This window comes from Heterodontus francisci, chromosome 2 (assembly GCF_036365525.1).
Source record: "Heterodontus francisci isolate sHetFra1 chromosome 2, sHetFra1.hap1, whole genome shotgun sequence".
Taxonomy (NCBI): Eukaryota; Metazoa; Chordata; class Chondrichthyes; order Heterodontiformes; family Heterodontidae; genus Heterodontus; species Heterodontus francisci.
In genome coordinates, this window is record NC_090372.1 from 4848819 (window position 1) to 4857750 (window position 8932).

Sequence of the window (8932 nt, forward strand, 5' to 3'; positions counted from 1 at the left end):
GAGATTTGTTTGTAGATTTACAATTTTCAAGCAATAAAATGTGTTTTAATTTTATTTTTGAAAACCTTGGAGAGAATGGAGATGCTGGAGTTGTTCTGACTGCACAGGCGGTTCAGGGCAGATTTAATAGAGGCGTGCAAAAAATATGAGGGGTTTTGATCGAGTAGATAGAGTGAAACTGTTTCCACTGGTGGCAGAGAGTCAGTAACCAGAGGACACAGATTTAAGTGGCAAAAGATCGAGAGGGGAGATGGGGAGCGAGTTAATGCAATCTGGAATGCTCTGCCTGAAATTGTGATGGACATAGATTCAATAGTAAATTTCAAGAGGGTATTAGATAAATACTTGAAAAGGAAAAAAATGCAAGGCTTTAGATGAAGAGCAGAAAAGTGGGACTAATTGGATAGCTCTACCAAAGAGCTAGCACAGGTACAATGGGCAGAATGGCCTCTCTCTGCTGTATGATTCTATTTTGAGACATTAGGTTGCCAATTAGTTACAGCTTTCCAAATATCTATTCCAAGTCAGGATTATCCATTCTTTGAATTCATATAATATGGTAATTATGACAGCGCCATCCTTGTCTGTGCCAATATTCAGAGTGGAAATGGAGGGCCCTAACACTGATTCACCCCAGAACACGAATGCCTTGTTCGACTGCAAACGAGTGATCCTGTCACGTGGTTATACAGTAATATTACTAAACCTGCATTTACACTACAACATGCAAGATTGTTGCAAAGTTACTTTCCTTCATACTGCAACTAATGTAAATCTGGAGTCTGGCCCTGACCTGAAGGATAGAAGCACATTACACTTTACATTGGAACCAGGTCCAGCCCTGAATCTCAATTCACACTATAGCTTCAGCGGATTGGTGCAAGGTGAAACTAGCTGTGTGGTGGCTGTGACAATGTGACTGTGTGAAAGTGACAGTGAGATGGTGTACCAGTGTGACAGTGTGACAGTGTAATAGTGAGACAGTGAGGCATAATGACGATGGTGGCAGATTCTTCGCAGGCAAAGATCATGGGAAAGCTTGTTTCTGTGATAGTCGATGGCGACGGAAGAGACCAATTCTTGATCTGCAGGTTCTTGAGCAGTTGGGGCACAAGAACTCCTGGTTTGTAGGGACTCGGGTATAAGAAGACTCGTTCTGTTGTCTGTGCCTTTCTGCAGTGCCTCGCGTCTATTTGTTTCAAACTTGTAGGCTGCTTTCCTGGTTGTCGTGTGCCAGTTGTCTCTGTCGGCAGCCTCCTACTCCCACGCCATTGGTCAATGTCAGCCAGAGAAAGCTGTCATTTCAGCTAGTCTTTGAAGCATTTACGAGGTGCACCTCAATCTCACTTACTGGAGCATAATTCACCATAAAGCACCACTTTTAGCATTCTGAAATCTTCCATGTGTGACTCATGTCCTGCCCAGCACAACTGAAGTTATAAGGAAATGCATTCAATGCTGGACAGATTGGCTCTGTTGTGGACTTCATTGTTTGTGATGTGGTCCTGTCATCTGATGTTCGTGACTGATTTATCTATTAGATTGGGGTGCCCTTATCATTCTCCATCAACTGTAGAAAGGCCAGAAAGGTCAGGTCAAGCAGAATGGAGTCGTCTCAGACAGCTTCCCATCTCCAATGGTGTTAAGCAAAGGTATGATCTGGCATCGACCCTTTTCTCTTTTCCTTCAATATGAGACAGTATGACAGTGATGGTGTGACAGTGACAGTGTGACAGCAACAATAAAACAGTATGACAGTGATGGTGTGACAGTAACATTAAGACAGTGTGACAGTGATGGTGTGACAGTGTGGCAGTGACAATAAGACAATGTGACAGTGATGGTGTGACAGTGTGACAGTGATGGTGTAACAATGTGACAGTGATGGAGTGACAGTGTGACAGTGACAGCGTGACAGTGATGGTGTGAAAGTGATGGTGTGACAGTGTGACAGTGATGATGTAACAATGTGACAGTGATGGAGTGACAGTGTGACAGTGATGATGTAACCTTAGACAGCACCTTCCAAACCCGCGACCTCTACCACCTCGAAGGACAAGGGCAGCAGACACATGGGAACACCACCACCTGCAAGTTCCCCTCCAAGTCACACACCATCCTGACTTGGAACTATATCACCGTTCCTTCACTGTCGCTGGGTCAAGATCCTGGAACTCCCTTTCTAACAGCACTGTGGGTGTCCCTACCCCACATGGACTGCAGTGGTTCAAGAAGGCAGCTCACCACCACCTTCTCAAGGGCAATTAGGGATGGGCAATAAATGCTGGCCTGGCCAGTGACGCCCACATCCCATGAATGAATAAAAAAAACAGAGTGACAGTGACAGTGTGACAGTGATGGTATGAAAGTGATGGTGTGACAGTGTGATAGTAACAATAAGACAGTGTGACAGTGATGATGTAACAATGTGACAGTGATGGTGTGACAGTGTGACAGTGACGGTGTGAAAGTGATGGTGTAACAGTGTGACAGTAACAATAAGACAGTGTGACAGTGATGATGTAACAATGTGACAGTGATGGTGTGACAGTGTGAAAGTGACAGTCTGACAGTGACTGTGTGAAAGTGATGGTGTGACAGTGACGTTGTGAAAGTGATGGTGTGACAGTGTGACAGTGACAATAAGTGAGTGTGACAGTGACGGTATGGCAACGAGACAGTGTGATAGTGGGCTGGGTTTTGAGTAGGAGGCGGGGCTCCGGGTGCCAAAAAGGCGGGGCTTTGTCTTTTCCTGCCCCATGGAGTGATCCTCTGGTCTTTCTACACCAAGGTTTCCCAAGCCGGGATCCCTGTTCCTTTAAAGACAGGGATCTCACCTCCAAGAGCTGCCGGCCAATCAGAGGGCTGGCTGCTCAGCAGTGTCAGCAACGCTACCGGGAGCGGTGCAGAGGCTTCGGACCCAGGACCAAGATCGTGCAGTTCAGTGAAAGGGGGATCCAGTGGGGTGAAATGGTTCCGAAATGGGGTCCTCCATGGGCTACAGATTGCCCACAGACGAGAAGCCACTCCCAAACCCGCAGGGACGGCACTTCATTTTACACTGTTGGAGTTTCAGTACTGAGGGAGCGCCGCACTGTCAGAGGATCAGTACTGAGGGAGCGCTGCACTGTCGGAGTGTCAGCACTGAGGGAGCGCCGCACTGTCGGAGGGTCAGTACTGAGGGAGCGCCGCACTGTCAGAGGATCAGTACTGAGGGAGCGCCGCACTGTCGGAGTGTCAGTACTGAGGGAGCGCCGCACTGTCAGAGGATCAGTACTGAGGGAGCGCCGCACTGTCGGAGTGTCAGTACTGAGGGAGCGCCGCACTGTCAGAGGATCAGTACTGAGGGAGCGCCGCACTGTCGGAGTGTCAGTACTGAGGGAGCGCCGCACTGTCGGAGTGTCAGTACTGAGGGAGCGCTGCACTGGCGCAGGTGCTATCTTATGGATGAGACACCAAACTCAGACTCCGTCTGGCCTGTCAGATAGAAGATTCCATGGCCCATTACCAGTCCCGATGCTATGCACCATGAAACCTTTTGTCATTTCATCTCTCCCTTCCTCTAGCCTATCACAGTCCTTCCCTTTGGTTCTTCTATCCACCCTTCCTCCTTTCACTTGCTCAAAACCTGTTGCATTGGAAGCATTGTGAACTGTGAGGAGGATAGTGTAGATCTTCAAAAGGACATAGAGAAGTTGGCGGAATGGGCGGAGAGGTAGCAGATCAAATTTAATGCAGAGAAGTGTGAAGTGATTCATTTTGGTAGGAAGAATAGGGAGAGACAATATAAAATTAAACATACAGTTCTAAGGGGAGTGCAGGAGCAGAGGGACCTGGATGTATGTGTGTATATATCATTGAGGGTGGCAGGACAGGTTGAGAGAGTGGTTAATAAAGCATACAGTATCCTATGTTTCATTAACAGGGGCATGGAGTACAAAATCAAGTAAGTTATATTAAACTTGTATAAAACACTGGTTCAGCCTCAACTGGCACCACACTTCAGGAAAGTTGTGAAGGCATTGGAGAGAGTCCAGAATAGATTCACAAATATGGTTCCAGGGATGAGGAACTTCCGTTATGAAGATAGATTGGAAAAGTTGTGACCGTTTTCTTTGAAGAAGAGAAGGTTAAGAGGAGATTTGATAGAGGTATTCAAAATCATGAGGGGTCTGGACAGAGTTAATAGGGAGAAACTGTTCCCATTGGTGGAAGGATCGAGAACAAGAGGGCACAGATTTAAGGTAATTGGGAAAAGAAGCAATGGCGACATGAAAAACTTTTTTACGCAGCGAGTGGCCAGGATCTGGAATGCACTGCCCGAGAGTGTGGTGGAGGCAGATTCAATCGAGGCTTTCAAGGGGAATTTGATTGTTATCTGAAAAGGAAGAATGTGCAGGGTTACGGGGAGTAGGCTGGGAAGTGGCAGCAGGTAAATTGTTCTTACAGAGAGCCAGCACAGACACAATGGGCCGAATGGCTACAACAATTCTGTGAAATGCTGTGAAATACCAGGCGCATTCCCTGAGTGGCAGGCCACTTAAGGGCCTCAATTGACCTCTGTGCAGGAGGTCCATCGTCAGCCTATCCCGCCCCTGGTAAGATCGCTTGGCGACAGGCCCTCCGCGCTCCCCACCTCCCCCCCCGCCACCTGTCATGGTTCTCCGCACCTCCCCTTCTCCAGCTCCACCTCAAGGGGGCCTATAAAATCCACGCAGTGGGATAGTGGGACAGTGACAATGTGACAATGAGACAGTGTGACAGTGAGACACTGGCAGTATGACTGTGCAGTATGACTGTGACAGTGGGACAGTGACAGTGTGACAGTGGGGCAGTGAGACACTGGCAGTAATACCGTGACAGTGAGACCCTGGCAGTATGACTGTGACAGTGAGGCACTGGCAGTAGGATTGTGACGGTGAGACAGTGTGACAGTGAGACAGTGAGACACTGGCAGTATGACTGTGACAGTGAGACAGTGTGAAGTGGGACAGTGGCAGTGTGACAGTGAGACAGTGTGACAGTATCAGAGTGACAGTGGGGCAGTGAGATGGTGTGCTAGTGGGACAGTGACATTGTGATAGTGTGACAGTGAGATGGTGTGACAGTAAGGCACTGGCAGTATGACTGTGACAGTGAGACAGTGTGACAGTGGGACAGTGGGACAGTGGGACAGTGGCAGTGTGACAGTGACAGTGACAGTGAGACAGTGTAACAATGACAGTACGACAGTGGCAGTGAGACAATGAGACAGTGACAATGTGACAGTGAGATAGTGGCTGTGTGACAATGACACTAAGGCAGTGAGACAGTATGATAGTGACAGTCTGACAATAACAGTGAGATAGTGACAGAGACTTCTCCCATCTGTTCAACCACTGCAAACTTCTTAACATCTTCAAATATTCTACCTCCATGGGCGAAAGGCAAAAAGAAAATTGAAAATGATACATTCCCATATCTTCTGTTGTTGACAAATAGCAGAGGGGAGCGGAATGCTTCTTGTAGTTGCACAATGAAGATGATGAAAGCTATCTTTGTGTAGTTCAATTCTCAGTGATTTCAACATGGGAGAACAGTACAGATGAAAGCCACTGCTGTGACCTACCCAAGGCAGAAAGGATCATGAAAAATAGCAAACAAATGGTGGCACATTCACCTGGAGCCTGACAGAAGCCTTATTTCAATATTTAATTTGTGATCCTATGCTGGTTATAGAGTCTCAATTCCATTTTCATGTATGAATGGACATGCAAGCTCAGTCTATTGGCTATTAAGCACTGAGTGCCCCAAGTGTGCTCAAAGGGTTACTGCAGGCCACTTATGAACAAGTAGGTAACAGTATTTTGGTAAAGATTTTTTCTGGGGCTGGAATTAGAGCATGAACGATCCTCCTGGGCAGCCCAAAAATCTTCTGGCCTGCTGCCGATCCAGCTACATACACACACTCCCCACCCTACTGTCTCCTCCTTTTTACCTCATTACCTGTGGCTGGGTGTGGAGAGGAGCTCCTGTATTTCACCATCCACCAGCGTGCCGGCTAGGAATGCTGCTTCCGAGCATCATGGAAAGGAAGCCGGACTATGAAAATTGGTCAGGCCTTGGATTGATTCCATTGGGTAATCTTACACCATCCAACTCCCACCTAATATAATCAGTCACCTGAAAATCATCCCCAATATATCTTAGAAATATGTTGAGCCATTTGAAGGTTGCACACCTCAGACGCACCAGGAAAGGATAGTGGATTCAGCTCTATATTATTTGGTGCTGAATGATATCTAGGAATAACAACAACTTGCATTTTTATGAAAAACGAGCCGCCCACCCCAGGTCAATCAAGGCCCTTAAGTTGCCAATTAACAGCCACTTAAGGCCACTTACCTGGACTCCTGGCTCCATGTGCTCAACTGGGCTGCAGTCCCAGCAATGGCCACCGCTCGCGGTGGTGCTGCTGGGACTAAAAGCTGCCGGCCTGCTGATTGGCCAGCAGATCAATGAGGCGGGACTCCCTCCCGCAAGCAGGTTCCCTTTCAGCCTTCACCTGGTCTTAATGTAATGAGGTTTTATTTTTAAACACACTGGGCTGGATTTTATGTTGGGCGGACAGGAGCTGGCCAGCAACATAAAAGTTGGTGGCGAACCAACTTCCGCCCAGCCTGGGGATACGGCCCACATTTTACGGGTCCCCAGGCTTTAATTGTTCCGAGGTGGGATTTTGACCCACTTGAGGGAGGAAGTCCAGCCTCATTGTGCTGCCAGCCAATCAGGGGGCCAGCAGCTCTTTGTCCCAGCAGCGCCACCAGGAGCGGTGGCCACTGCTGTGACTGCAGCCCAGCCGAGGACATGGAGCCAGGAGTCCGGGTAAGTCTGGGCTCCGGCGAGGCAAGGGTGGACGTTTGGGGGGAAGGGGAGGGTCTTGTGTCCTGGGGGTGGTTGGGGAAGTGGGGGCGGCCCTCAATCGGGCACCCTGTGCCCAATTGTCAGGGCCCACCCCAGAGGCACTGAGAGGCCTCCAGCTTTCACCGTGCAGCCTTTTCCGGCTCCAGGACGCCTGCTTGACACGCATAAAATCCACGTGAAGGTGGGTAAAGGCCCTTAAGTGGCCGTTAATTGGCAACCTAAGGGCCTTGATTGGCCTGGGGCAGGTGGCCTGTTTTTCACATCCCCCTGCCCACCCCCCCCCGACTCTACGTAAAGTGGGTCGCAGGTGGGACCGGGACGGGAAGGCCTCCCGGAGCCTCCCGCTCCATTTTACGCCACCCACTGCCACCATCCGGCTCGTTGCGGTGGTGTAAAATTCCAGCCACTGTGTTTTTAGCTCCCCTTGGTGAATCCTTGTTCACTGCTTTCCAGTTATAAGGCAAAGAAACCAGCACAAACAGGTTTTCTTAGGTTTAAAGAAGAAAAGTTGACATTTTTAAAACTTAAACTTGAATTGGGTTGTTGCCTACGGATACACGACACGTCCATGCTAGCATGCATACACGATACACACATGCAAATAGAGACAGAAAAGAGCAGAAGAAATAAAGTTGACAAGTTTGAGGCAATATCTGAAGAGTTGTTGTTACGGTCCTTCGAGCTCACTGTAGACTCCTTGATTGTAGATAGATCTTGCTTTTCATTGGGGCCTAGTGTTCTTCTTAAGCCTTGTTCGCTGTAGGAGACTTTTCTCTCTTGGGGTTCATGTGTCTTTTGTGGATTCAAAGGCTTGTGAGAAAAAGTTGGGAGCAGACAGGAGAGGCTGTGGTGAGTCAGCCTGGAGAGGTCTTTTCAGTCCAGGAACAAACAGCTTTCTGCAGGCTCTCAGTTCAAAATTGTACAATTCAGAAAAAAAACCCAGACTGCCAAGCAGGTTAGTCATGTGACTAACTGGTTTGACCAGGTCTGTTTGTGGATTGTATTGGAGCAGGGGATGCCTCCTTTGTTCCAAACACTGGCTGTCAATATGCAAAAATGTCTCTCCAGCCAGGGGCTTGGCAACCCCTTGTCACAGGCCCTCTCTTCTTCCCAGCAACAATTTGAAATTTAATGTCCATGTGTCAAAATTAATGTGCCTCATTCTTGGCAGGTGGGGGCCTGCATGACAGTAGGGCTGGAGGATACAGAGAGAGGGAGGGGTGAATCCATGGTGGAATTTGAACACAAGGATGAGAATTTTTAAATCAAAGGGTTGCATAACTGAGAGTCAATGGAGGTCAGCGAGCACAGGGGTGATGGGTGAACATGCCTTGCTGCGAGCATACAGGAACAGGTTATCCAGCTGCTTGAGCCTGTTCTGCTAATCAGTACAATAATCACTAAGAAAAAGCTGTGAAGGGCAAAAAAGCTGCTTGTTCTCTTATCTAATCATATTGTGTGAATGCAGCTTATCAAATATTGCATACATCCCTAATTAGGTTTTAATACTGTTTGTTTCTACACCAATGTAATCTGTTTAGTAATGTCAGTGACTTGTATATGGACTGCCCCCCTTGGAAAATATAAATAGGTCTTTCATTGCATTGTGCAATCCTTCGGGGGTCAACCTTCCAAATCCTATTCTTAACGGTCATTCATTACACTGCCATTATCTGTGGCTAAGGAATGATCAATTATTCACCACACAGCTGCATTACAGGTGAGTGATAAAGTGGCAGATTCTGACATTGAATACACAATCTTTTCTCATTTTGTGCGATGCAAAGATACAAACAATTGCTTAAAATATGATATTAGACCCCCAGAATGTTATCAACTATTATAAAAGTGCAGCAGTTCCTCAGTGTTTTAGATTACAAACCATTTAAAATTGTTTTTAGGTCTGGAGTTTCTGCTCGATTGCATTGTTTTTTTTTGATGCAATTCACGCTTAATGGATGTAACCGGTGCAAAAGACTGTGGAATTTTAAACACAAATAGCATTCAGTGCAACTCGAGTTTTTGAAAT